This window comes from Typopeltis vanoorti, chromosome 9, assembly GCF_054136105.1.
Source record: "Typopeltis vanoorti isolate ZY-2024b chromosome 9, IOZ_Tvanoo_1.0, whole genome shotgun sequence".
Lineage (NCBI taxonomy): Eukaryota > Metazoa > Arthropoda > Arachnida > Uropygi > Thelyphonidae > Typopeltis > Typopeltis vanoorti.
In genome coordinates this window covers 49,385,305-49,409,282 of record NC_143557.1, presented here as the reverse complement: position 1 = coordinate 49,409,282, position 23,978 = coordinate 49,385,305, and the positions used below count along the sequence as shown (strand labels likewise).

The 23,978-nt window shown below is 35.3% G+C and overlaps 1 long non-coding RNA gene across 4 annotated transcripts in view; it reads left to right on the top strand.

Moving 5' to 3' along the window:
- Positions 1 to 23,978, top strand: part of LOC150103025 (uncharacterized) — a 142,016-nt gene that overhangs the window by 13,904 nt on the left and 104,134 nt on the right. For all 4 annotated transcript variants that reach the window (XR_016548845.1, XR_016548844.1, XR_016548843.1 and 1 more), the window contains exon 2: positions 4,863 to 5,005. This is a non-coding gene — a long non-coding RNA (uncharacterized LOC150103025). The remainder of the gene's footprint in view (positions 1 to 4,862; positions 5,006 to 23,978) is intronic.

Below are 23,978 nucleotides of genomic sequence, written 5' to 3'. Positions count from 1 at the left end.
AAAGTCTTGCTTAGTATATGGTAGATTATGTTAAATGTGAATGAAGAATAAAAATATACAAAACAATTTCATTCACAGTTTAACAACTCAACCTCATTCACCAAAGCATCATCTACGCCAACGCCATCTACTGTCCACCACCACCACCACTAGTATTTTCACAGACATTCACAAACATCCATGCCCACTGCTGGATTCGAACACGCAGCCTTTTAGCTGGAGAGCTGATACGCTAATCACTCGGCCAACCAGGCCTGCCTGGTTGCTGATCTTGATACCAAATTTGTTACAGCAATTATTCAATTTAGTCAGGGAATCCTGCAGACCTGTGCTGGACTTATTCAGAAGTATAACATCATTCGCATAAAGTAAAGATTTAAGATTAGCATTGCTAATGTCGACATCAGATTTAATTATTATTATTCAGGCCTCCATGGAGTCAAAAGACTCATCGTGGTAGGTCCTTCCTAAGAAACACAAAGTCTATCAAGACTCATCGAGGGGAGGTCCCCCCCCTAAGAAACACAAAGTCTATCATACTACTCCTTGAACTCATTGATTGTTCTCGCTCTCACCACTCCATCAGGTAATGCATTCCATGGTTCAACCACCCTCCATGCAAAGAAACCACTCCTCACCTTCTTGCTCACAGTTTCCTTTCGTAACGTCCAGGGATGGCCTCTTGTCATCACTCCTTCCTGCTGTTCAACCAAGCGAAAGAACTCCCCAGTGTCAACCCTGTAACCACCTCTCAACAGTTTAAAAGTCTCAATCATATCACCTCTCCTTCTTCTATCCACCAAACTCTGCAGTCCACATTCCCTCAGCCGATCCTCATAACTATCATTGTACAGTCCTGAAACCATCTTTGTTATCCGCCTTTGTACCCTTTCCACAGTTCATTTATCCCCTTCAAACCCTGGGGACCAAATCTGAGAACAATAGTCCAAGTGTGGTCTGATCAGAGTCTTATACAACGGAATGATAACTGTTTTATCTCTGCAGGTCAGTGTCCTTCTCATTATTGCAGCAATCCTCTGTGTTACCTTCACCACCTTTGCAATATGCCCCCTAAATTTCAGGTTTCTATCAATCATCAACCCCAGATCTTTTGTCTCCCCTACTTCCTCCAGTATAACTCCTCCCATAGAGAATGTAGCATCCCATCAATGTTTCCCAAACCTCAAGACCTTACATTTTGCTGCATTAAACTGACACCCCTCCCCCATTCATTTGCCCATCTATCTAGCTTATTCAAATCCTCTTGCAGGGCTACCACATCTGCACTATTACTAATAATCCTTCCCAGCTTCGCATCATCTGCAAACAACTGAATATTCCCTTGCTGTCCACTGGCAATGTCATTGATATAAAGATTAAACAATATAGGTCCTAGTACTGAGCCCTGTGGGACCTCACTTGTAACCTTCTGCTTCCTTGAAACTGCTCCACCATACACAACTCTCTGATACTTATCAGACAGCCAATCCTGAATCCAGTTGACCAATCTGACATCCAGACCCATGTGATGCAACTTAAATATCAGCTTATCATGTGGTACCATGTCATATGCCTTCGCTAAGTCTAAGAAAATTGCAGTATATGCCTTTCCCTCATCAAATGTTCTTGTAACTTTATTATAAAAGGCTAGCATATTGCTAAAACAAGAATGCCCTTTCACAAATCCATGTTGACTCCCACAGATAACTTTACCCTCATCTACCCAATGCTGTATACAGTCCCTCACTACTTTCTCCAAGATCTTAACAACTACTGATGACACACAGACTGGCCTATAATTAGACATTTCAGTCTGTTACCACCCTTATGCAATGGCACTTTGTTACCTTCCTTCCATTCCCTGGGCACCTTTCCCACAGCCAGACTTTCATTGAAAAGCCAGGTCAAAGGCACTGTCAGTTCCCTAGCACATTCTCTCAAAACTCGTAGTGAAATACCATCCAGTCCCAAAGCTTTACTGACATCCAGAGTACTCAGTATCTGAAACACACTCTCCTCCTGTACATCTAAACCTCGAACCAGCCCTATCCCTCTAGCATTAAAACTGACTCCTCTAGGATGAAATACTCCAATAAAGTGTTCATTGAACAATTCCATTATGTCCTCTGCATCAGTCACTCTATTCCCATTTTTATCCCACAATATCATTCTTCCACAGTCATTTCTCTTCCTACTGGCCACATAGCTGAAAAATTCCCTACGATTTTCTTTGGATCTTAGGGCCAATCTCCTCTCATATTCCAGTTTCGCTTTCCTTATCACACTAGTCACTCTTCTGGCCTGTGTCTTATATTCTTCATGCATCTTCTCTTCACCTGTCTCCTTATATCTCTTCCATAGCCTCTTTTTCGCATGCAATTCCTGTTTAATGTTGTTTGTCATCCACTTTACTCCAAATTGTGTTCTCTTCTTGACTCGTGGTATACAACTTACCGTTGCTGCTAACAAATATTTTTTCACAATTTCCCATGCACTAATGATATCCCAGCCTTCCAATTCCTCCCTCCATGAAACTTCCCGAAGTTGACGTCTAAGACTATTATAATCACCTGCTTTATAATTCCACATAAGTTCCCTTCTCTTTGATACTCCTGCATGTCTATTCATTTTCCAAGTCAAAACCATATGGTCACTCTCTCCAACTGGTGGGAGAGATGTCATCTCAGTTATTATCAACTCTTCTGATGCTATAACCAAATCCAAAACTCTTGAACCTCTTGTTACCTCAGACATTTGTCCCTCAAGAATTCTAGAAATTCCATTCCCCTATTGCTACATGCATCTTCCTCTCTCCAATTTATATTACTGTAGTTAAAATCTCCCATAACAATCATTCTTCTTGCACTTGCTAAACTTAGCTGTCTAAACATCTCCTGGTCCCCATCCTCTGTGCTCCTGGGTCTGTAGCAACACCCACTAAATATCCTGTCTTGCCTACCTCTACCTCACACCATATGCTCTCAAAATCATTTGTCTCACTTCCTTCCAAAGCCTCCATCCTAAGATGACCTATGTCCACTCTTAGAGGACATAGGTCATCACTTATCATAAGCAGTACCCCACCACAATGCTTTCCCCTCCTATCCTGACGAAAAATGTTGTACCCAGCGACTTCTATTCCTGTTATTATATCCCCTTCTGTCAACCACGTCTCAGTGATCCCAATAACTTTTGGCCAGGCTGATGCTATCTGAGCCACCAATTCCTCTCCCTTATTCCGGATACTCCTGGCATTAGTATAAAGCATATAAATGCCATTGTTTCTATACCCAGCATTATTCCTTCTAGACTCCACTGGGCTCAGTGTTACCTGATGTTGTTTCCCTTCTCCCAAATATCCATTCCCACAAGAGGCCACCCCTGCTATCATCCTCCTTGGGACACACTGACTCATTCAGAACAGGAATCGCTCCAGATGCCTACATCCTTCCTCATTCAAATGTAAGCGGTCTCTCGCATACAATTCTTCTCTTTCTTCAAATGCACTCCAAGTGCTTATGCATAGACTCTCACTGTACTATGCAGACTTTCGAGACCAAATCTGACAAAATAGTGTAGTTATTCCTTGTCTTGTATAAATAGATTAAATTCTCTTTACTCTCCTGCTCTTGTAAGTTCAAAATTATATATATATATATATATATATATATTTATTTTATTATTTTTTTTTTTTAATCAATTCTTATATGCTGGTCCTTCTTTTTCTCATTATTTTGAAACGTTATGACTCTGGCTAACCTGTCTGAACTGCTGCATAGGTAACATTGACATATCTGCAATAAAAAGAAAAAAAATTTGAAAATTTCTTATAGTAACCTCACCAATATGTTTCTCCTAGAATTTATAATGAAGACAGCATAAACTGAAATGATGCTTAACAGAAGAATAATATGACATTCTATTTCCAATCTATTTTCCATCTTCTGGTGCATATGCATTGATTATTGTTATGTGACCTCTTAATGTTTTAAGTCCAGTTCTTATCAGTCTTTCATTCCATTAGTTATAATATACAATATTGTTCTTCATAGATTTATGTTTCATAATCCTCTATACCCTCCTTTACATTTTTTTTAACTCTACTGTAGATTTATAAATAGTTATTTGTTTCATTGATATCTTTTTGCTTTTTCTTTGGTTCTGTTATTACACATATCTTTTTTTATTGATGGCTTGGTTTAGTTGTTCATGAATTTTCTCTTCTTTGTGTTTAATGCCTCTTACATTCCATGTTGCAATTTTCATTATATATTCCTTCTTCCAATTTCATCTACCTTATCCTGAATCATAGTCTTTCCCCCTGATATTATATCCAACCTTTCTTTGACTGAAACTTAAAAGTATATCAAATTTCCCCAGGACAGGTTACCAATCTGTCACTGGATAAGTCTAGGGTGGTGTTGCTACCTAATGCCTTTGGACAGGCTGTTCTAATAGCATTTACTCAGTTAGGGTTATACTGCCCGGTACTCAGTTGTCAGTGCTTCATTTGTATGTTTAGAACAGAGTGGAGTGAAAGAACAGGGTGAAATGCCAATTTCACCATGTGAAGGTGAAATTGGCATTTGATTGGGAAAGGCTGTATATTGCACTTTACCACCCCTTCACATTCCAAATATAGTGTATATATAAATGATAAAGCTCTCTCTCTCTCTTTTTACCTCCCTTCCTCCCTCCCCTCTTTGTGTGTTTGTGTGTGTATGTTGTAGTAGTTTTAAAATACTCAAATAATTTTGGTTGTATAATTCTACAAAATTTTTAGAAATTTAAAGATTAATTACAGATAAAATTACTATAAATTTCATTTGTAATAAGTCTGAAATAGATTATTTTAATTACAGGCATGGATTTGATAATCCCAGACAAGGAGAATAATATTTTATGCACTATTGAGAGAGCTTTGGATAAATGTCATGAAGAGTATGATTGCTATCCAGGATATTTTAGTGATCAAGTTGAAGCAGTAGCTGTTATAAAAGTAGAAGTAAGTATATGAAATACTTTATAAATTTAAATGTTTTATGCCATACAGTATTTTTTATTATTATTACGGGTATCTCCATGGAGTCAGTAGACTCATCGCGGGAGACCCAAACTAGCAAAACAATATCTGTCATATCTCTTCTTGAATTCATTTACAGATGAAGAGCTCACAACAAAGTCAGGCAATGAATTCCACTCATTCACCACCCTCCAGGCAAAAAACCTTGTTCTGACACCTTTGTTAACCACACTCTTCTTTAATTTCCAGAGATGACCTCTTGTTCTTCCATCACTATCACACAGCTGATAATGTAACTTTCCATTTTCCCTTTCCCACATAAATGCTGAACCAGCAGTCTACTTAGGAAAGAACAATGGAAAGCATAACTTCATTATGCATGAAGAATTGTCCAGGTACCTAGAAGAGAATACTCTTAAACCTTTGTAGTTTAGGCCACTCCTTCTAATCTAATCACAGTCATCTGAAAACCTTGTGGTTGAAGGAATAGCTATTTTTGTGGAAAAAAAGGATGCCTGGGAGCAATATATACCACCTTTGTAATGGAGTGAATGGGAAAATGACTATAGACTTCACTTGGACTCTACTTTTTAAAGGGAAAGCAGAATTTAATCTGTTATTAAGCTATGTGCTTCAAGTAGGGGATGAAGAGAATTATGGCAGAAATGTGTTGCCAGATCCTTGATCTCTTAATAATTTTTGCTTGGAATGCTGATTATGTCTCTGAATAGTGGTGAGTTTGTAAAATATAAGTTATCTAGACCTGATTTTTTTATATTGGATGAATTTAATATTCATATGCTCTTTTTATTGGATTTTTATGTTGTGATTTTCCAGCTTTTGGAACATTGCAGGTATGTCTGATTTTATATACACCAGGATGTTGTTCTAAAGGAGGATGGGATCATTAGAATACTTGATATAGTTAAAGACGTGTCTGGTGGATGATCTGAATTTTGTTTTATTTGGTGTGAAGTGTTCTGCATATTATTATTAAATGGTGCCTCTCATAATGAGTCCTGACTTCATGGAGGCACCTATACTACTACTACTAAGATGGCAATTGATATATCTTATCATATGCATATTAATAAGTGTAATTGATTGAACCACAGAATTGTAATGGGCAATTTCTAAGTTTATTTGTATACTTCATGTGTGTAATAAAGTTACTCATATTGTAATACCCAAGTATAATTAGATTTCTGAATAAGTTGATTATAGTACCATTAAAACTAGTAGATTTTATGTAGGGTTTTATGCCCCTACGATGAATCACAATGATGAAGAAATAGAAGATTTTTATAATAACTTACAAAAATTTATAGAATATGTAAAATCAAATGAGATACTCATAGTGATGGGTGACTTGAATGCAAAGGTTGGAGAAGGGGAAGAAAATCCAGTTGTTGGAAAATTTGGACTAGGCGACAGAAATGAAAGAGGTGAGAGATTGATACAATTCTGCATTCAAAACAACTTGTGCATAATGAATACTTTCTTTCAACATCCAAAGCGCAGACTGTATACTTGGACAAACCCAGATAACTCTATAAGAAACCAAATAGATTTCATAATGATAAATAATAGATACAAAAATAATATAACCAACATGAAAACATACCCAGGTGCTGATATAGGTTCAGACCATAACCCTGTTGTGTCCACTTTAAAAATTAAACTAAAAAACATTTCTAAAAACAATCATACTGAAAGACTTGACTTCACAGTTCTGAATATACCTGACAACATAATGGTGTTTAATTCAGAAATCAGGAGGAAATTAGATCATGTAGGATATAAAACAGAAGACAATATACTTTGTAACAGAGAGGAAATTGAAATCAGGTGGTCAAATTTTAGAAGTGCAATATATAAGACAACTAACGTGGTTATCCCAAAAATTAAATACAATAAGAAAAAACCCTGGATGACAGAATTAATACTAGAACTTATGAATGAAAGACGAAAAAAGAAAAGTACACAACAGTATAGAATACTCAGTAAAATTATAAAAAATGAATGCAGGAAGGCTAAAGACAAGTGGCTAAATGAAAAATGTAAAGAAATAGAGGAATTGGACAAGAAACACAATAGTAAAGAAATGCATAAATCAATCCAAGCCCTGACAAATAAAAAGAAAAATTTCAACCATAATCCTTGTATAAAAGATCAAAATGGAAAAATGCTACTAGAGACACAAGATATCATAAAAAGATGGAAAGAATATGGGAAAGAACTGTTTGACTCTGATCGCACAGACAATCAAAATATAAATGGTGAACCAATTACATGTGAAGAAATAGAATATGCTCTAAGCCAAATGAAAACAGGTAAAACACCAGGCCCTGATCAGATCCCTATTGAATTGTTAAAGAAAGTAAATGAAAACACATTTAATGACCTAAAGGTTATTTTTAATAACATCTATGATTCAGGATACATCCCTGATGATCTAAGGAAATCCATCTTTGTCACTATTCCCAAAATTCCAAGAACTTTTGAATGTACAGAATATAGACTAATAAGTTTAACAAGCCATGTTACAAAATTACTACTGAGAATAATCCTAGAAAGAATAAAAGGCACTTTGTCAGTAGAAATAGAAGACACTCAATCAGGTTTTCAAAAAGACAAAGGTACAAGAGAAGGAATCTTCAATTTGAAAACATTATGTGAAAGAAGTCTTGACAACCAGAAAAGCATATATCTTTGTTTTATTGATTACCAAAGCATTTGATTCAATAGATCACAAGAAATTAATACATATCCTACAGAATAATGGGTTAAAAGGAAAAGATCTACGTATAATTACAAATATATACTGGAATCAAATGGCCTCAGTAAGATATAAAAATACATATTCTGGCAACTTTGAAATCAAAAAAGGAGTAAGGCAAGGATGTGTCTTATCACCCTTACTGTGCAATATATATAGTGAGCAAGTTTTTAAAAATATTTCAGGACTGAAGGGTGTAAAAGTCAGAGGTAGGAACTTCAACAACTTCAGGTATGCAGACAACACAGTTCTTATAGCTGAATCTGAAGATGATCTTCAAAACTTAATCACAGAAATTTACAACAGAAGCTGAGACATGGGACTAATTATTAACCTAAAGAAAACAAAGTGTATGATTATATCAAAAGAACCAATAAATAAGAAACTGAACATAACTGTTAACAAAAAGAAAATTGAACAGGTTCAGTCTTTTATATATTTGGGACAAATGTTTACAGACAGAGGAAATTCCCTTAAAGAAATAAAAAGAAGAATAGAGATAGCAAGAAAAGCCTTTGCTGATATGAAAACTGTTCTAACATCCAGAGACATTAATATAGACACAAGAAAAAGATTAATAAAATGCTATATCTGGTCAAGCCTTCTCTACAACAGTGAAACTTGGACTCTAAATAAAGAAGCAGAGAAAAAATTAGAAGCTTTAGAAATATGGACCATCAGAAGAATGTTGAAAATACCATGGACAGAGAAAATGAAAAACGAAGATGTTTTAAAGAAAGCAAAAATGAAAAGAACATTAATGAAAATAATTCAAGAATGAAAACGTAAATATTTTGGACATCTAACCAGACAAGATGGCATTCAGAAATTAATATTAGAAGGGAAATTGGATGGAAAAAGAGGGAGAGGTAGACCCAGGAGAATGTGGTTCGAAGACATTAAGAACTGGACTGACTTGAATTACCAAAAATGTTCCAGAGCAGCAAAAGAAAGAAAAAGGTTCTGCGACATGGTTGCCAACCACCTTCTAGGAGATGATACTTGAAGAAGAAGAAGAAACTAGTAGGAGCAGATTTATACATGGAAAGAGAATGCAAGAAAAAAAAGTTTCATTGTTTTTATTGATTGTGGATAGCAATGTTTTCAAATTAGGAAATGATCATTTAAATTAAAGATACCAAGATATTATATACTTGGTTTAATCCTTTATCCAAGTGTAAGCAAACAAGTTTGTACCTGAACTATTTTTGGCAACTTGTATAAAGAAGCTATTGACTTCACATCACTTGCCTTAGTATCCCATAATGCCAAGCACATCTTCTTGCGGGCATGTATAATGCTATGCATTATGGGAGGGGTCACTACCCAGACTGGTTTCCCTGTATTATGTGTGGGGTTACCTCTCCAAAAACTTGTGATCCCCCAACAATGAGTGACCCAAAGGATCTTTTAACTCAGCATTGTTCCACTCAGCAACAGGCTCACCCAGTCACCAAGAAGAATTCTCAGCATTGGCTCAACTCAGTGGCGGGCCTACCTTACCACTGAGCAGAGCCGCTTATATGTCATCTGAGGGGGTAACAGGAACAGCCGAGCCTCAGTTAAAACTTCATTGGCTACAGCATTGCCATCCATTATCCCATGCAGAAACTCTGCTTCCCTGGAATCAAGTCATCACCCGGTTTTGACCTTTATTGTGGTCTCTTCAGTGAAAACCAGACCCAGAGGTGATACCAAGGTTCAAATGATGCAGAAGTCATATTTTCATATAGAAGTAGCCAAAAGGTGTCACACCTTATTATTAAAATACTCTGGATTAGAGAAAGTTGCTGGAAGTTTTTCCACTTGGTTATACTATAAATTCAAGATACCAAGATATTATATACTTGGTTTAATCCTTTATCCAAATGTAAGCAAACAGAAGTCATTAGCTTCTTTATACAAGTTGCCCCAGTCCTGAAAATAGTTCAGGCGCAAACTTGTTTGCTTACGCTTGGATTCAGAATGGAGAAAATATAGAACAAGTAAAACATTTCAGCTATTTAGACACAGTGTTTGATTTAGATAGCAAATTAAACATAGAAATTAATTATAGAATAAACAAAGCTGGAGTCATTAGGAGTCAACTGAATAAATATGTATGCAATAAGAGAGAAATTGATGAGAACACTAAAATAGCAATATGCAAGACAGTGTTTGAACCAGTTTCAATTTATGCATCTGAGAACTGGCTAGAAGTAAACACAGTTGATCAAAGACTGGAGACCACAGATATGAGAGTTCTGAGAAAAATTAAGATGGTAAACACATGACATCAATGGCATAATAATTTTAAAAATGAAGATATAAGGAAGAAACTTGTCATTGTCAGCATCCAGGAATTTGTGAGCTGAGCTCATCTCAGGTTTTATAGTCACAAAACACAGAAGCGCCCTAGAATACCAAAATATAAAATCTAACACTATTTGAATCCTGTCAGATAACACCAATTTGGAGAAAATCTGTCAGTAGGAAGCTAGTAATAATGTAAAGTTATGTGGTACTATCATACTGTCCTGTACTCCCTTTGAAGGTACATATCAAAAATTTGATGACATACATTATGTTATAGTTAAAAAAAAAAAAAAAACCTGCAGATAAGATAACCACCAAAGCCTTAAGTTCATAAGATTGTTGATCATTGAAGCTTCTGAAGGAGTTATGGGAGTATGAATTGATTTGAATTTTTGACATATGGAAGTCAAAAAAAAAAAAAACCTTAAATGAAGAAGGTGGCAAAATACAGCTGACAGTGCCTGATGGGAATTTAGCTTGGAGTATAAAGTTTTGTTGATGGAGACAGTGGTAAAGAGGAAAGCAGAGTTAAAAACTGACTAAAGGTTGGTGAGAATTGTTTTTGATTTTTTAAAATAAAATCTTGTGTTAATTACATATAAGAGAGAGAGGATGATTCAGTGTTTTTTTTTTTTTTTTTTTCAATACTTTCTTGTATAATGAGACGTGGGTAGCATCCTTAGTTATAGAATCATGCATGTACTACAGTAAAAATTAATTTATTGTACAGATATTTCTTCTTACATATCATAAGAAATCATAAGTGTGAGCAGAGAACAATAGTAAGGAATTTGAAGAAAAGAAACAGTAGAATGCATTCGTTATATTAGAATCCCTTTATACATACAGTTGCATGTTCATTTGTTAAAAAATATTATGCTGGAAATAAAACTGAATTAGATCATTTGAATTTAAAAATTAAACTTGAGAATATAAATTTATTTAATAGCTGAGTATAGCAATTTCCCACACTTTAGGAATGGTAAGGCAGTCATTATGATTGAGATTAGGTCGATAAAGTAGAGCTTCAGTATTTTCTTTGAATAAACTTTCATATTCATACATCAATATGTGTGTAACAGTTTTGGTGTTTTCCCATTGTATCCTGTGACTGGTGTTTTCAATTCCATGTTGTGATAGGCCAGATTTGTGAGGTTGATAAGCCAGATGCAGTCTTGATGCTCAGAAATATGTTTATTGACTAGGTAAGTCAAGTTGCACAAACATGGTATATGCAAGGGCATTATTGGTGAGAGTTTGTCTTTTGGAGATGGTAGAATCATAAAAATAAATATACAAAATCATAGAAATAAATATACAAAACAAGCACATCAACCTGTACAATATGATTTGCTGCTTCACCAACCCACATGTATTCCTGCCATGCCTAGATCAGTTGCTCGATTGAGGTTATTAGTTCATTGGTAATCCCCTCCCTATAGTTATTTACCAAGCTACTAATGTATACAGCTGTGGTTTATTATTGTTCGATTATATATATTTCACTAACAAATCTCTTTCTCTCTCTCCTGATAAGTATTTTTTAAAATTATTATTATTATTATGCGACACCTCCAGGGAGTCCAAAGATTTGTCGAGGGAGGGCACTCACTCCATAACTCTCCACCTCCACCAACTACAATGAATCACAACTACACGAATCCCATCTACCACTTTCACAGACAGTCATATCCGTAGCAGGATTCGAATTTGCAGCCTTGTGGATATGCTAACCACTTGGCAAACAAGGCTGGCCCTAATTATGGCCTATCACAAATGCAAATATGCATGTCTACAGTTTATATGATCACATGTTATTTGCTCCATCTCAGCAACTTATTTGATACACACATATAATATCACAAATTATCCCTCATATTCCTCTCAACATACAGACTACAGTTAATGCTATTAGTATTCCCTATATCTGGGGCACCTCAGAAAAACTACCCAGAATTCTAAAGAAATATAATCTCTCTACTGCTTTTAACCTCATATGAAACTGACTTCCCGTATCTGCCTGCCTAAGGATCTTCTTCCTCCCCTCTTTTCTCCAGGTGTTTACAATGCTCCTTGTTTTTGTAAATTATCTTATTATGGTCAAACTAAGAAATCTGCCTTGACTACCTTGTAAAGAATCAAAGGGGAAGAAAAAAATACCGTGCTTCACTACAACAAATATAAACTTGAAAGACTTTTCTACTTTTTTTGGAATCAGCAACAAATTTGAAAAAACAATCTAATTTTAATAAATACGACTGTGTTAAACTTTCCGAGGTTTGAGAAACTCATTCTTAGGCCTCCCACTCAACTGCTAAGGCTAGCCAACAGCACCCGTAGGGATGATGCCCTTCATAGGACTTTAGGCTATTAGTCTAACTTTTCTTTCCACTTATTGTTTTGGTTTATTGTATGTGCATTTACAGTTTTAAAGTTATATCCTTGATGATGTCTCTCTTTTTCTGACAGAGATGAAATGTAGAATGTATTAAACGTGTGTTTAATTGTTTCTCTGTGCTGTATTCATTCCATTAAACCTAATAATGAGTTGTTAATAGCCATTAAATCTGCATGAAGCTTGAGTTTTTCTGATACAATGCAAATAGATATGGAAATTTTTACAGGGATGTTTAACATGCTATCTGAATACAGTCAGTGTTCTGTTAAAGAAATATTTCTTTAATAGGAGGTCGATTGTATTTCTTTACTGATTGTATTTAATCCATGGTGCCAAAACAGTTTAGGATGAAAGAAAGTTAATTTTTAAGAATGTGATTTTTTGTTAAAATGGTAAAAGCTAGGGATAATTTATATTTTTGTTAATAATGTCTGTATGTATAGTAAATACACAAAGTGTATTTTACTATGCATACATTACCTGGAATGTGACGATGATAATGATTTTGCCAGAAATATTGAAGGAATATTGTTCCTGGATAATACTTTAATTTTTGACAAAATTCTTTTAGACTAATTTATTTCAAAAGTTGTTAAGTTGAAGAATTAGACAAAATTTACTTTAAAATTTGTTCGTATGCTTTGGTGAAAATCACTTATTTATTATGAAAAGGAGTTTGTTTACAGAAGATCTGAACTAGCAATGACATAGGATTGCTGTCATAGTCAAATTTTAAGATAGCTATGTGCAAAACAGCAGTTTTGGTCCACTCAAGTATTCCCTAAAATACTGTCGAGAGGGCCTTTATATTGAAATGAATAGTTTTCTAAACCAAGAGAAGTCATAATAATTTTCTTAGTATACAGGAAGATCAAATGATCATTTGTTTGGGCTATTCTGAAAACAGAACTGCTCCAGAAGAGCAGTTCTAATTATGTTAGATTAATTGAACTGCTGGTATACCTGTTATTTTTTTTAACTTCCTTTTCCAACCGGAAGAAACAAAAATAATCTTTTCCTGATATGTACCTTTGGGTGTGGGGGGGTGGGGTATAGGATTTTATTATAGTACCACATGAAAAGTTGATATCATTACTGATTTCTTATTGACAATTTGCCTTCAAATTAATCTGTTATCTGTGAGGATTACAGTATATTCTCAAATCTTATGTTTTGGTCTTCAAAGGCACTTCTCTCTGTATCAATCCACCTAGATCTTGATCTTTCCAAAGGAAGATCAAGATCTAGGTGGATTGATACAGAGAGATTTTTCCTGCCATCCTAGCGATAAACACTTCTATATGCTAGCCTTTCCTCTCCCATTCTGTTTTGAGTGACTATACCACTTTTCCTCATTACTGATTTCCTTTGTCAATTTTTAATCTGTTTAACTTTCCAACTCTGTTTAAGTGACCATACCACTTTTCCTCTACCATTCTGTTTAAATAACCATACCATCTTACACATTCTTAAATGTTAACAATGTTAAGTCCCTTCCTAATAATATTCCCATTTTTAATATAATTCTGCCATCAATGTCATCTGTTCACTTATCCCTAATTTTTCTCAGAACTCTCATAGTTGTGTTCTTTAGTGTTTGATCAAGTATTTTATTTCTGACTCAATTTTCAGATCCATAACTTAAAATTGGTTTGAACGCTATCTTGTATACAGCTACTTTAGTGTTTTAACTAATTTCTCTCTCTCTCTCTTATTCCATATAAATTTATTCAGTAGCCTCCATACTGTGCTGTCTTTGCTAATTTTGTCATCTAATTCCATATTTAATTTTATCCATCTTTCACTAAAAATTGTGCCTAAATAGCTGAAATGGTTTGCATGCTCTGTAGGTTCTCCATTCAAGATGCAGTTGATGTTTTTGTTGTTACTGCCTGTTTTCATTGTCTTTTTATTGCTGATTTTCATACCAGATTTATTACAACAGTTATTCACTTTGATATGGAATCCTGCAGATTTGTATTGGATTTTTTTTAAGATTATAATATTATCTTCATAAGGTAAAAAGCTGAGTTCAATATATCTCCAATTTTGATTTCATGACTAATGCTGCTTTCCTTCATAATGTGACCCACATACATGATTGGAAATAATGTACAATTTGTATCATACATGATTTAACATCAAACCATCTTCCTGAACCACTTCAGTCCAAGTAAAAATCTGATCCTGATAACTTCTATTTGTCCTAAACCTAACTTGTTCTTCTTTAAGTTTCCCTTTCCACAATTTTTCTTAGCCTCTTTCGAAGTATGCATACATTAATCTTACTTGGAACACTCAGTAAGGAAATTCCTCTGTAATATTCACATTCATTTTTATTTCCTTTTTTTTTTAAAGTGGGTACTATGAGAGATTTCTCCATTCAGACCTTCTGACTAGGACTTCTAGATTATGCAGTTTAGCAACTGAATGTTTATACTTCCATATTTGTGCATTTCTGTTTTGTTATCATTTGGCCCAGCTGCCTTTTATATTTGAAATTTTTAATGGGCTTTTCTGTCTCAAGTATTGATATATACTCCCAATTGCACTTCACTTGATCATTTTCCACTACTGTTCAGTCACTGCTTTCTTCATTTAATAGAATTTTAATGTAGTAGTTACTCCAGACATCTAGAATGTCTTCAATTTTCATGCCACCTTGATCATTTCTGATTCCTTTTACAGTATTCTTTCCTCCATTTTTAAGCTTTTTCAATAGCCTCCTGAACATTTTACCACCTATTCACAAGAATATAGTAATTTTATTACTGCAAATATTTTAACAAGAAACTGGTCATCATCAGTACATGAAACTTTACTTCTGTTTAGTTATTTTTACATATTGCTTCACAGTTTTACATGTTTCTCTATAATCTCTCAGGGCATATGCTGAGATTCAATATACTTCTTTCTTTTTCTTCTCTTCCACAACTGCCTCTTTAACTTTTGTTAACCATAATGGAGTTCTGATTTTTTTATCTTTGCAGACAGTTATTACATGCTTCCCTGACTGAATCAGTGTTTTCTTCAGAATTTGTTTGCTATTAAGTCATTACAGTTTGATTATTTTCTTCAGATCCTCTCATTTCTACCCCCCCCCTCAGTGTTATTGTTATTTCTGAAAGCTGTTCTACTTTGATTCTTTTTAAAACTTCCTTTCTGGATTGTTGATTATGCAGAGCAGTGGTGCACCCAGGAAGGGGGGGCCAAGGGACCCTGTCCTCCCAAAAAAGAAAAAGGAAAAAAACACTAGAAAATTTTCCAAAAATCTTTTCCTAATTAAAATGATTTTTTTTTATTTATATTGTGTCGTGTCTTCTATTTCTATACTACTTATGAATTAGCCGCCACATAAGGTGGGAATACCCTATAGCTCTCAGCAATCACGGCCACTGTTGAACGTGAGGCGAACGAAGTATTGCTCCGTCGGACCGAGCACTACTTCATTTGCCCGAGCTGGGACAAAGGAGATCATGGGTATCATGTATTGGCGATCACTGCAGATGCTCAATCATAATTCGTAGTGTGTATTCTCAAATCGTATACAGGTAATCCTTGTATAACACGGTACTTATACAATGTGGTTTTGATATAACGCGGTCTACAAATTGTAGCATCCCTTGTTCAACGCGGTCTACAATTTCTAGTAACCCTTTATTTATTTTTTTTTTCATATTTTTCACCGCAGGACTTAAAAATCAAATTTTATCTTTGTTAAATTTGTGTCTGCCCTTATTGTGCAAGAAGTTATAAGTATCGAATTTAGTTTTATTGCATCACTGAATAAGGTACTGTACAGAGGCTTTTGCAGTCTGTATCATTCTCAACAAATAGTGCAATTAGAGACAATGGAATAAAAATGGCGCTAAGTAATAAATCACCTCCCCTCTCACAGAAACTATGCTGTATACTTAAGCAAAACCTTATGTTGCACTGAAACACAGTATCTAACTAAAAACTATTGTCCAATTTTTCAATTATGAAATAAGTGTTTGTTTTATTGCATTTGAAATTCTCGATGTCATTATGACAGATCACAAAGGCTAACTTAAAATAAAAGACTACCAAGAATTGAAACATGCCATATAACGAATGTGTGAGTTCACCTGTCACCCCAAACGCAAACAAGAAGCCATAAAATTCAACCAAGGTTTGAAACGTTTGTGTGAGTTGAGCCAGTCAATGTAATGAGAATGAGAAGTAATGAGAAGTTCCATCGGAACGATAAATGATGACACCCTGTTGTGAATGTGTTAAAACTAATAGTGAATGTTGTTATGACAGTTTCAGATGTTATGGAATTCGATTGAAGAGAATTAGCATTTCAACTCAACACTTGTTGGTTGCTTTTGTCTTTGGGTCATGCGATCTTTTGTTAATACTGCACCAGTCATATGCACATCTTTATAGCTGCTGTCTTGTGTAAAACAAAATTCAGCTTGTACGTATTGTAACAATTAAAAAAAAAAACTTGAATAATTTATAAGAGTATAAAAGGATATCACCTGTAAATCGTTGACATGCCAGCAAAATTCTCAGACATGCCACCTCTTGCACAGGTGCCATAGGTTCACCATCTAGGGTTTACTGTATAAAGTGTTTATTGTTGAAAATTGTCATCTTTTTCTGCCAGGAAAGTGCATTTAAAATGATAAATGTGTTAATCTCAAGCTGAGCAATTTATTTTCTGGTGAGTTACATACATATGAGAATATGAGAATTATACAAATGATATCCAAGAGATTTCAAGTGGTGACGACCTCCGGCCACTTAAAGAACATGTACAAAATGTTATTTCTGAAGAGAGTCATGACGATTAAATTATGCGCTTTATTTTATTGTGTCTAAAACATTTATGCATTATGTGCAATGAAATTTATGTACAATTTGTAATTTTTATAATTTTATACTACGTATTTGTCTCATAGTTTATGTTTTCTTAACTTACATGAATTATCTGAATTAAATAAAAATATTTTTTTATTGGATATGTCATTATTGTTTATATAACTTAAAAAAAAAACGATTTTGGAACCTAACCCTACTTTTTCTATGTGATCTAAGTCTCGTGTAATGCAATTTATATAACGCGGCCATTATATAACCCTCGTATAACATCCGTGTTATAAGAGGGTTACCTGTACTTAACTCTCTCCCCCCCCCAAGATTAAATCCTGAGTGCGCCACTGATGCAGAGCAATTGAGGAAATGCAAATGAATTACAGAGTTTGGCAGACAGAAGGAAAAGAGGAGATATGATAGAGGAGAGAGACTTTCGAGTTGGTTAAGGGATTCTACCAGATTAATACAGAAGGATTTATAAAAAGAGTGGACATTAAGATGGGAAGAACAAGAGGGCATCCCTGGAAGTTGTATAAAGATGTGGTGAAGAAGAGTGGAGTGTGAGAAATAGATTTTTTGCATGGAGAGTGGAATGCATTGCTGGAGTACATTGTGAATGCAGGGAGTGTAAATAATTTTCAAACTCATTGTGATAGACATGTTGCTGTAGTGGGCTTCCCATGATGAGTCAGTTAACTCCATGGAGGCTATTGTAATAATAATAATGCATTGAATTTTATCCTGCTCAGAAATAATGATGATCACTTCCTATTTTAGATCCTGTATGTATTCTTGTGTCTTGAACCAGCATGAAGATATTGTTTTCAACAATAACATAGTCAGTGAGACTCTACTTTTGTATTGTATTCTTCTCTTCATGTGAATTTATGGACATCTTTATGCAGGAACATGATGTTAATAGTGACTACTCCATTCCTGAACAGAAATGCAGCCAGTACTTACTTTTGTTATTAGCTTTGATCTTTTCTCCTAATTTTCCAAAAATATTTTTACATGTCTGGTAATCATTTTATACTCTACAGTTGCAATTTCCAATGAGAACTAACTTTTCCTTTTTCTTTCTTCTTTCTGCCTTCTGTATTGCCTTAAAAAAATTCTTTCACTTCTTCCTTGGTGAACTCTTTGTGTGATCTTATGCACAAATAAGTCTCTGTGCGTTCAGTTTCCCATTTTGACATTGGCTCACATTGTCTTACTCGATGTTGAATGCAGTAGCAACTCCTTCCTATCTCTAATCATTATTGCCTGAGTTTAACATTTTGTATTTGCTATTTAAAGGAATTTCACCTGTTTTTGTTTTCTTTGTTTTGGTAGTTCCACTTAAGTCAACACTGTAGAAGATTTATTTAAAAGGCTTGATGGTTTAATTTCTTCTTCTTCTCTTCCACTCATGGTGGGTTGAGTTCCTCAAAGACGAATTTTTGACATTTCTTTCTGTCTGCTGTTTTTTTATGAATTTCTATTATGGACTTTAAGTGGGTGCTTCTTTAATGTTGTCAATCTATTTCTTTCATGGTCTTCCTCTGCTGGGCTGTCCTTCAATTCTACCATTTAATAATATGTATGGTAGTCTTTCTAGGTTCATTCTTGAAACATGTCCAAACCAGCTTGGCTCTTTTTTTGTGCAGTAATTATTGTTTCTTTAAAGTTAAGTTCTTCTCTGACTTTTTTCATTTGTTTTTCTTTCTGTCCAGTTTGTTTTATTGATTTTTCTTAGACATTTCATTTCAAAAGCATTCAGTTTATCCGTTTCTTTCTTTTTTTTAAGATCCAGCATTCCGAGCCATAGAGTACTGTGGGAATTATCATTGTTTTATATACCTTTAATTTGAGTTCTTTGCTTAATCTTTTATTGTTCCATTGTTTCCTATTTTCATTTGGATTGCTTCCCTTTTTCTTCCTATTACCATTAGTTTTGTTTTATTAAAATTAATTTTCATATCATATTTGTTACTTGTTTGATGCAGCTTGGTCATGATATTTTAAATTTTTTCTTGGCTGTCTGTAGTGATAACTATGTCATCAGCATACTTTAAATGTGTTATATTTCTTCCATTTACAGTTATGTCTTCACACATCTGTAGTCCTTCGTCTACTACTTCTTTTAGGTATAGCTTGAATAAATATGGTGACAATGGACAGCCTTGCATAACTCCCTTTTTAATTGCTATTTGATCTGTTTCTATGTTTTTGTAATTCACTATTGCTTGTGTTTCTAATTCTCATGGAAAGGCTTAGACGTTAGTTATACATTCTTACTAAATAGCTTAAGGAAATTACCACATACAATAGAATATATACATTAAAATAAATTTTAATACACTTCCAATATTTCGGCAACGTCACATTGCCATTATCACAGGAACTTAAACACAAGCACAACAAAACAGTAAATGAGGAACGAAGTAGAAGCTATTCTTTCTCCCAAAAGTCCTGATGGTGCCCCCTAGCAGGCAATGTTGGTATTTTTGGCCGATTGGGCCAAAGGTCTTCTGATGTAGGTTTCCCAAATTTTGGGGCAGTCTCATGCAACCAGATTTGTTGAGGTTTGGATTGTTTCTTAGGGCTAAGGCTGATTCCATGAATAGCCTTTCATATTTGAATTTACTATGGTGTATTATCGTGGCTTTCTTCCACCGTATTCTATGGTGGGTATCCAGCACATGGTCTTCAAGACCAGAGTGGCCTGTATTGGTGAAACCGGATGTAGTCCTTGTGTTCTGAAATTCTGATATTAGCTGTCATGCCTGTTTGATCAAAGTATGACAGCTTACAACTGCAAGGAACTTGGTATACACCAAGTAGGTCTGGGGGGGGGATCTTTAGTGGAGCGAATAAGGGATGCTAATTTTTTATAAGGTCTGTAACAAGATGTTAAGTCATGTTTTTTTAGGATTTTTGTAATTTTTTCCGAGGTGCTTCGGATATAGGGTATGGTGATGGATTTAGAGTAATCCTTGTTGTGAGGGGGGGGGGGTTGTGGTTTACTGGTTTCAATATTTTTGGGGGGGGGTAGCCATTGTCTGAGAAAGTGTTGAGAATGTGGTTTAATTCTGTGGTTAGGGCATTGTCATTTGAACAGATAAGTTTAGTCCTGTTGTACAGTGTGGGATTGTTGGTGAATGTATCTGCCTGTATGGGTGGGTTTTCTATAGACTGAGAAAACCAAGGTTCCATCAGGCTGGCGGGTGACTAGTGTGTCTAAGAAAGGAAGGCAGTTGTTTTTTTCTTCTTCGAGGGTGAACTTGATTCTGGGGTGTTGGTTGTTTAAGTGTGTTAGGAAGGAGAGGAGTGCATCGGAGCCATGTAGCCAAACACATCAACAACATCGCAAAGCCATATGGTTGGTTTTTGTGGGGCAGAGTTTAAGGCTTTCTCTTCAAAAGTCTCCATATAAAAGTTGGCCAAGGGTGGAGAGAGAGTGGAGAACCCATGGCTGTCCCCTCTATTTGTTTGTAGAATTTTCCTTGCCAAACGAAATAGCCTGAGTTCATTGTGAACTGAAATAGGGCTGTGATATCAGGAGGAAAATTCTTGGATTAGCTCTAAGGATTCTTTGAGTGGGACATTTGTGAATAGGGAGGAGACATCAAAACTGACCATTACGTCAGTGTGTTTGAGTGTAAGGTTTTCTATGCTGGCTTTGAAGTGGGCTGAGTTTTTTGTGTGTGAGGGCTTTGGCCAAACGTTTAGCTAGTTTGTACGTGGGGGGAATCAATGCCATCCACTATGGGATGTAATGGCACATTTTCTTTATGTATTTTGGGAAGTCCATATATACGGGGGGGGGGGGGGGTATGGAGTTAAACGGTTTTAATTTGTTAGTGACTTCTACGGGCCAAGAAGTGACCTTCTTAAGGAGCCTGTGGAGATTTATGAGTTGGTGGGATTGTAGAATGCTCTCGTGTTAGATCTGGTCTTGCAGACCATGCGCTGGATACCCGCCATAGAATACGGTGGAAGAAAGCCACGATAATACACCATAGTAAATTCAAATACGAAAGGCTATTCATGGAATCAGCCTCAGCCCCAAGAAACAATCCAAACCTCAACAAATTTGGGTTGCATGAGACTGCCCCAAATTTGAGAAACCTACATCAGAAGACCTTCAGCCCAATTGGCCAAGAATACCACATTGTCTGCTAGGGGGCACCATCAGGACTTTTAGGAGAAAGAATAGCTTCCTGCTTCGTTACTCATTTACTGTGTTGTTGTGCTTGTGTGCATGTGTCTTGTATTTAAGTTTCTGTGATAATGGCAACATGACGTTGCTGAAATATTGGAAGTGTATTAAAATTTATTTTAATGTATTTTCTATTGTACGTTGTAATTTCCTTAAGCTATTTACTAAGAATTGTGTTTCTAAATAGTAATTCTTGATACAATTTAATAGGTATTTGTCGAACCCTCTGTTTTCTAGAATTTCAATGAGTTTGCTTCTGTTTATTGAGTCAAAAGCTTGTTTGAAGTTGATAAAACAGCAGTAGAGTTTTTTATTTTTGTCTCTCATAAGATCTGCTAATCTGTTTAATGTGAAAATTGCATCTATTGTGCTTCTGCTATTCCTAAATCCCATTTGCTCTTCTTCCATCTGTTCTTCATAGGAATGTTTAACTCTGTTTTGAAGAATCCTGATGAATATTTTATAGCAATGGCTTAGAAGGGTGATAGGTCTATAGTTAGTGCAGGATCTGACTTCTCCTTTTTTTTGGATGGATATGATTTGGCCTGTTCTCCATTCTGTTGGTAAATTTCCTTTCTTTAGTATTTTGTTGAACATTTCCCTTAGGTAATTTATTATGCTTTCTCCTTTTTCTAGAAGTTCTTTTTGAATGTAGTCTATGCCTGGTGCTTTATTATTTTTCCTTTGTTTGATTGATCTATGTATTTCTTCATTTAGTATGTCTTTTGTGTTAGAAGTTTCTTCTGGGTTGAAGGCATCTTGATCTATGTTTTCTTCAACCCTGCGGAGTTCATGACTGATCTGACAGATACAAACAAATTGTTTAATATAAATATTCTTACACATATCTAGTGTATAGCTTGGAGGTCATGACTAGCTGTGCATGCATATATTACGAATGATATTCCACACTGTTTATGCGGTCAGTTTTGGTTTAACATGTATTATGTAAAGGTTTGTGATATTTGATAGTAAATTGTATCTGAGAGATACAATTTACTGTGAACTCTGATGTCAGTACAGTATTAGTTTAGTTGTATTTTTTTTTTCTTTGTTCAATAATTTTTAGATTGTAACTGAAAATATATAAACCATCATGTATTATATTTGCAGTGTTTTTTTTTTTTAAAATTTTGTCGCATTTTAGCACATATTAGAAAGTATTTTTAACTTGGGTATAATTATGTTAAAGATACCAAGCAATTTTAAACCTGGTTTTACTCCATTTTTCCCAAGTGAGCAAACAGACAAAATGTCAAGTTTGCGCCTGCAATTGATGCAAGACTAGCTTATCCCACAGGTAGTGCAAGACCAAGGCAACTCGTGGTAAAAGTGGAACTTTAGCACATATTAGTAATTAATATATCTCTCAGATACATGCGACCTAAACTGCAATTTTTACGACTGCGACCTCTGCAGGATTAATGTTGAAAATTTATTTATCACTAGGTTAGACTATAATAGATTTAGTTTAATCCTTTATCCCAGTGAGAGCAAACAAAGTTTGCGCCTGAAAATATCTTCAGGACTAAATATAGTGTTGTACTATCTTATCCAGTAAGTAGTGCAACACCAAGGCAACTCGTGGCAAAGGTGGAGCAAGCTACCAGGCACTTCTAACCCAGTATCTCCCATAATGCAAAACACATTTCCTATGTGGATATGTATACTGTTATGCATTAAAGGGATTGGCCATCTACCCAGACTAGTTTCGACCTTTATTGAGGTCTCTTCAGTGGGAGCCAGGCCCAGAGCTGGAGATACCAGGCAGAAGCAGTAGCAAGTCATCTGTGCCTATGGGAGTTGCCAAAAGGTTTATCACCTTTTTTAAAAATTACTCTGGATTTAGAGAAAGATGTTGAAAATTTATTTATCACTAGGTTAGACTATAATAGATTTAGTTTAATCCTTTATCCCAGTGAGAGCAAACAAAGTTTGCGCCTGAAAATATCTTCAGGACTAAATATAGTGTTGTACTATCTTATCCAGTATCCAGTAAGTAGTGCAACACCAAGGCAACTCGTGGCAAAGGTGGAGCAAGCTACCAGGCACTTCTAACCCAGTATCTCCCATAATGCAAAACACATTTCCTATGTGGATATGTATACTGTTATGCATTAAAGGGATTGGCCATCTACCCAGACTAGTTTCGACCTTTATTGAGGTCTCTTCAGTGGGAGCCAGGCCCAGAGCTGGAGATACCAGGCAGAAGCAGTAGCAAGTCATCTGTGCCTATGGGAGTTGCCAAAAGGTTTATCACCTTTTTTAAAAATTACTCTGGATTTAGAGAAAGATGTTGAAAATTTATTTATCACTAGGTTAGACTATAATAGATTTAGTTTAATCTGCATAATAATTTGCATAACAGTATACATATCCACATAGGAAATGTGTTTTGCATTATGGGAGATACCGGGTTAGAAGTGCCTGGTAG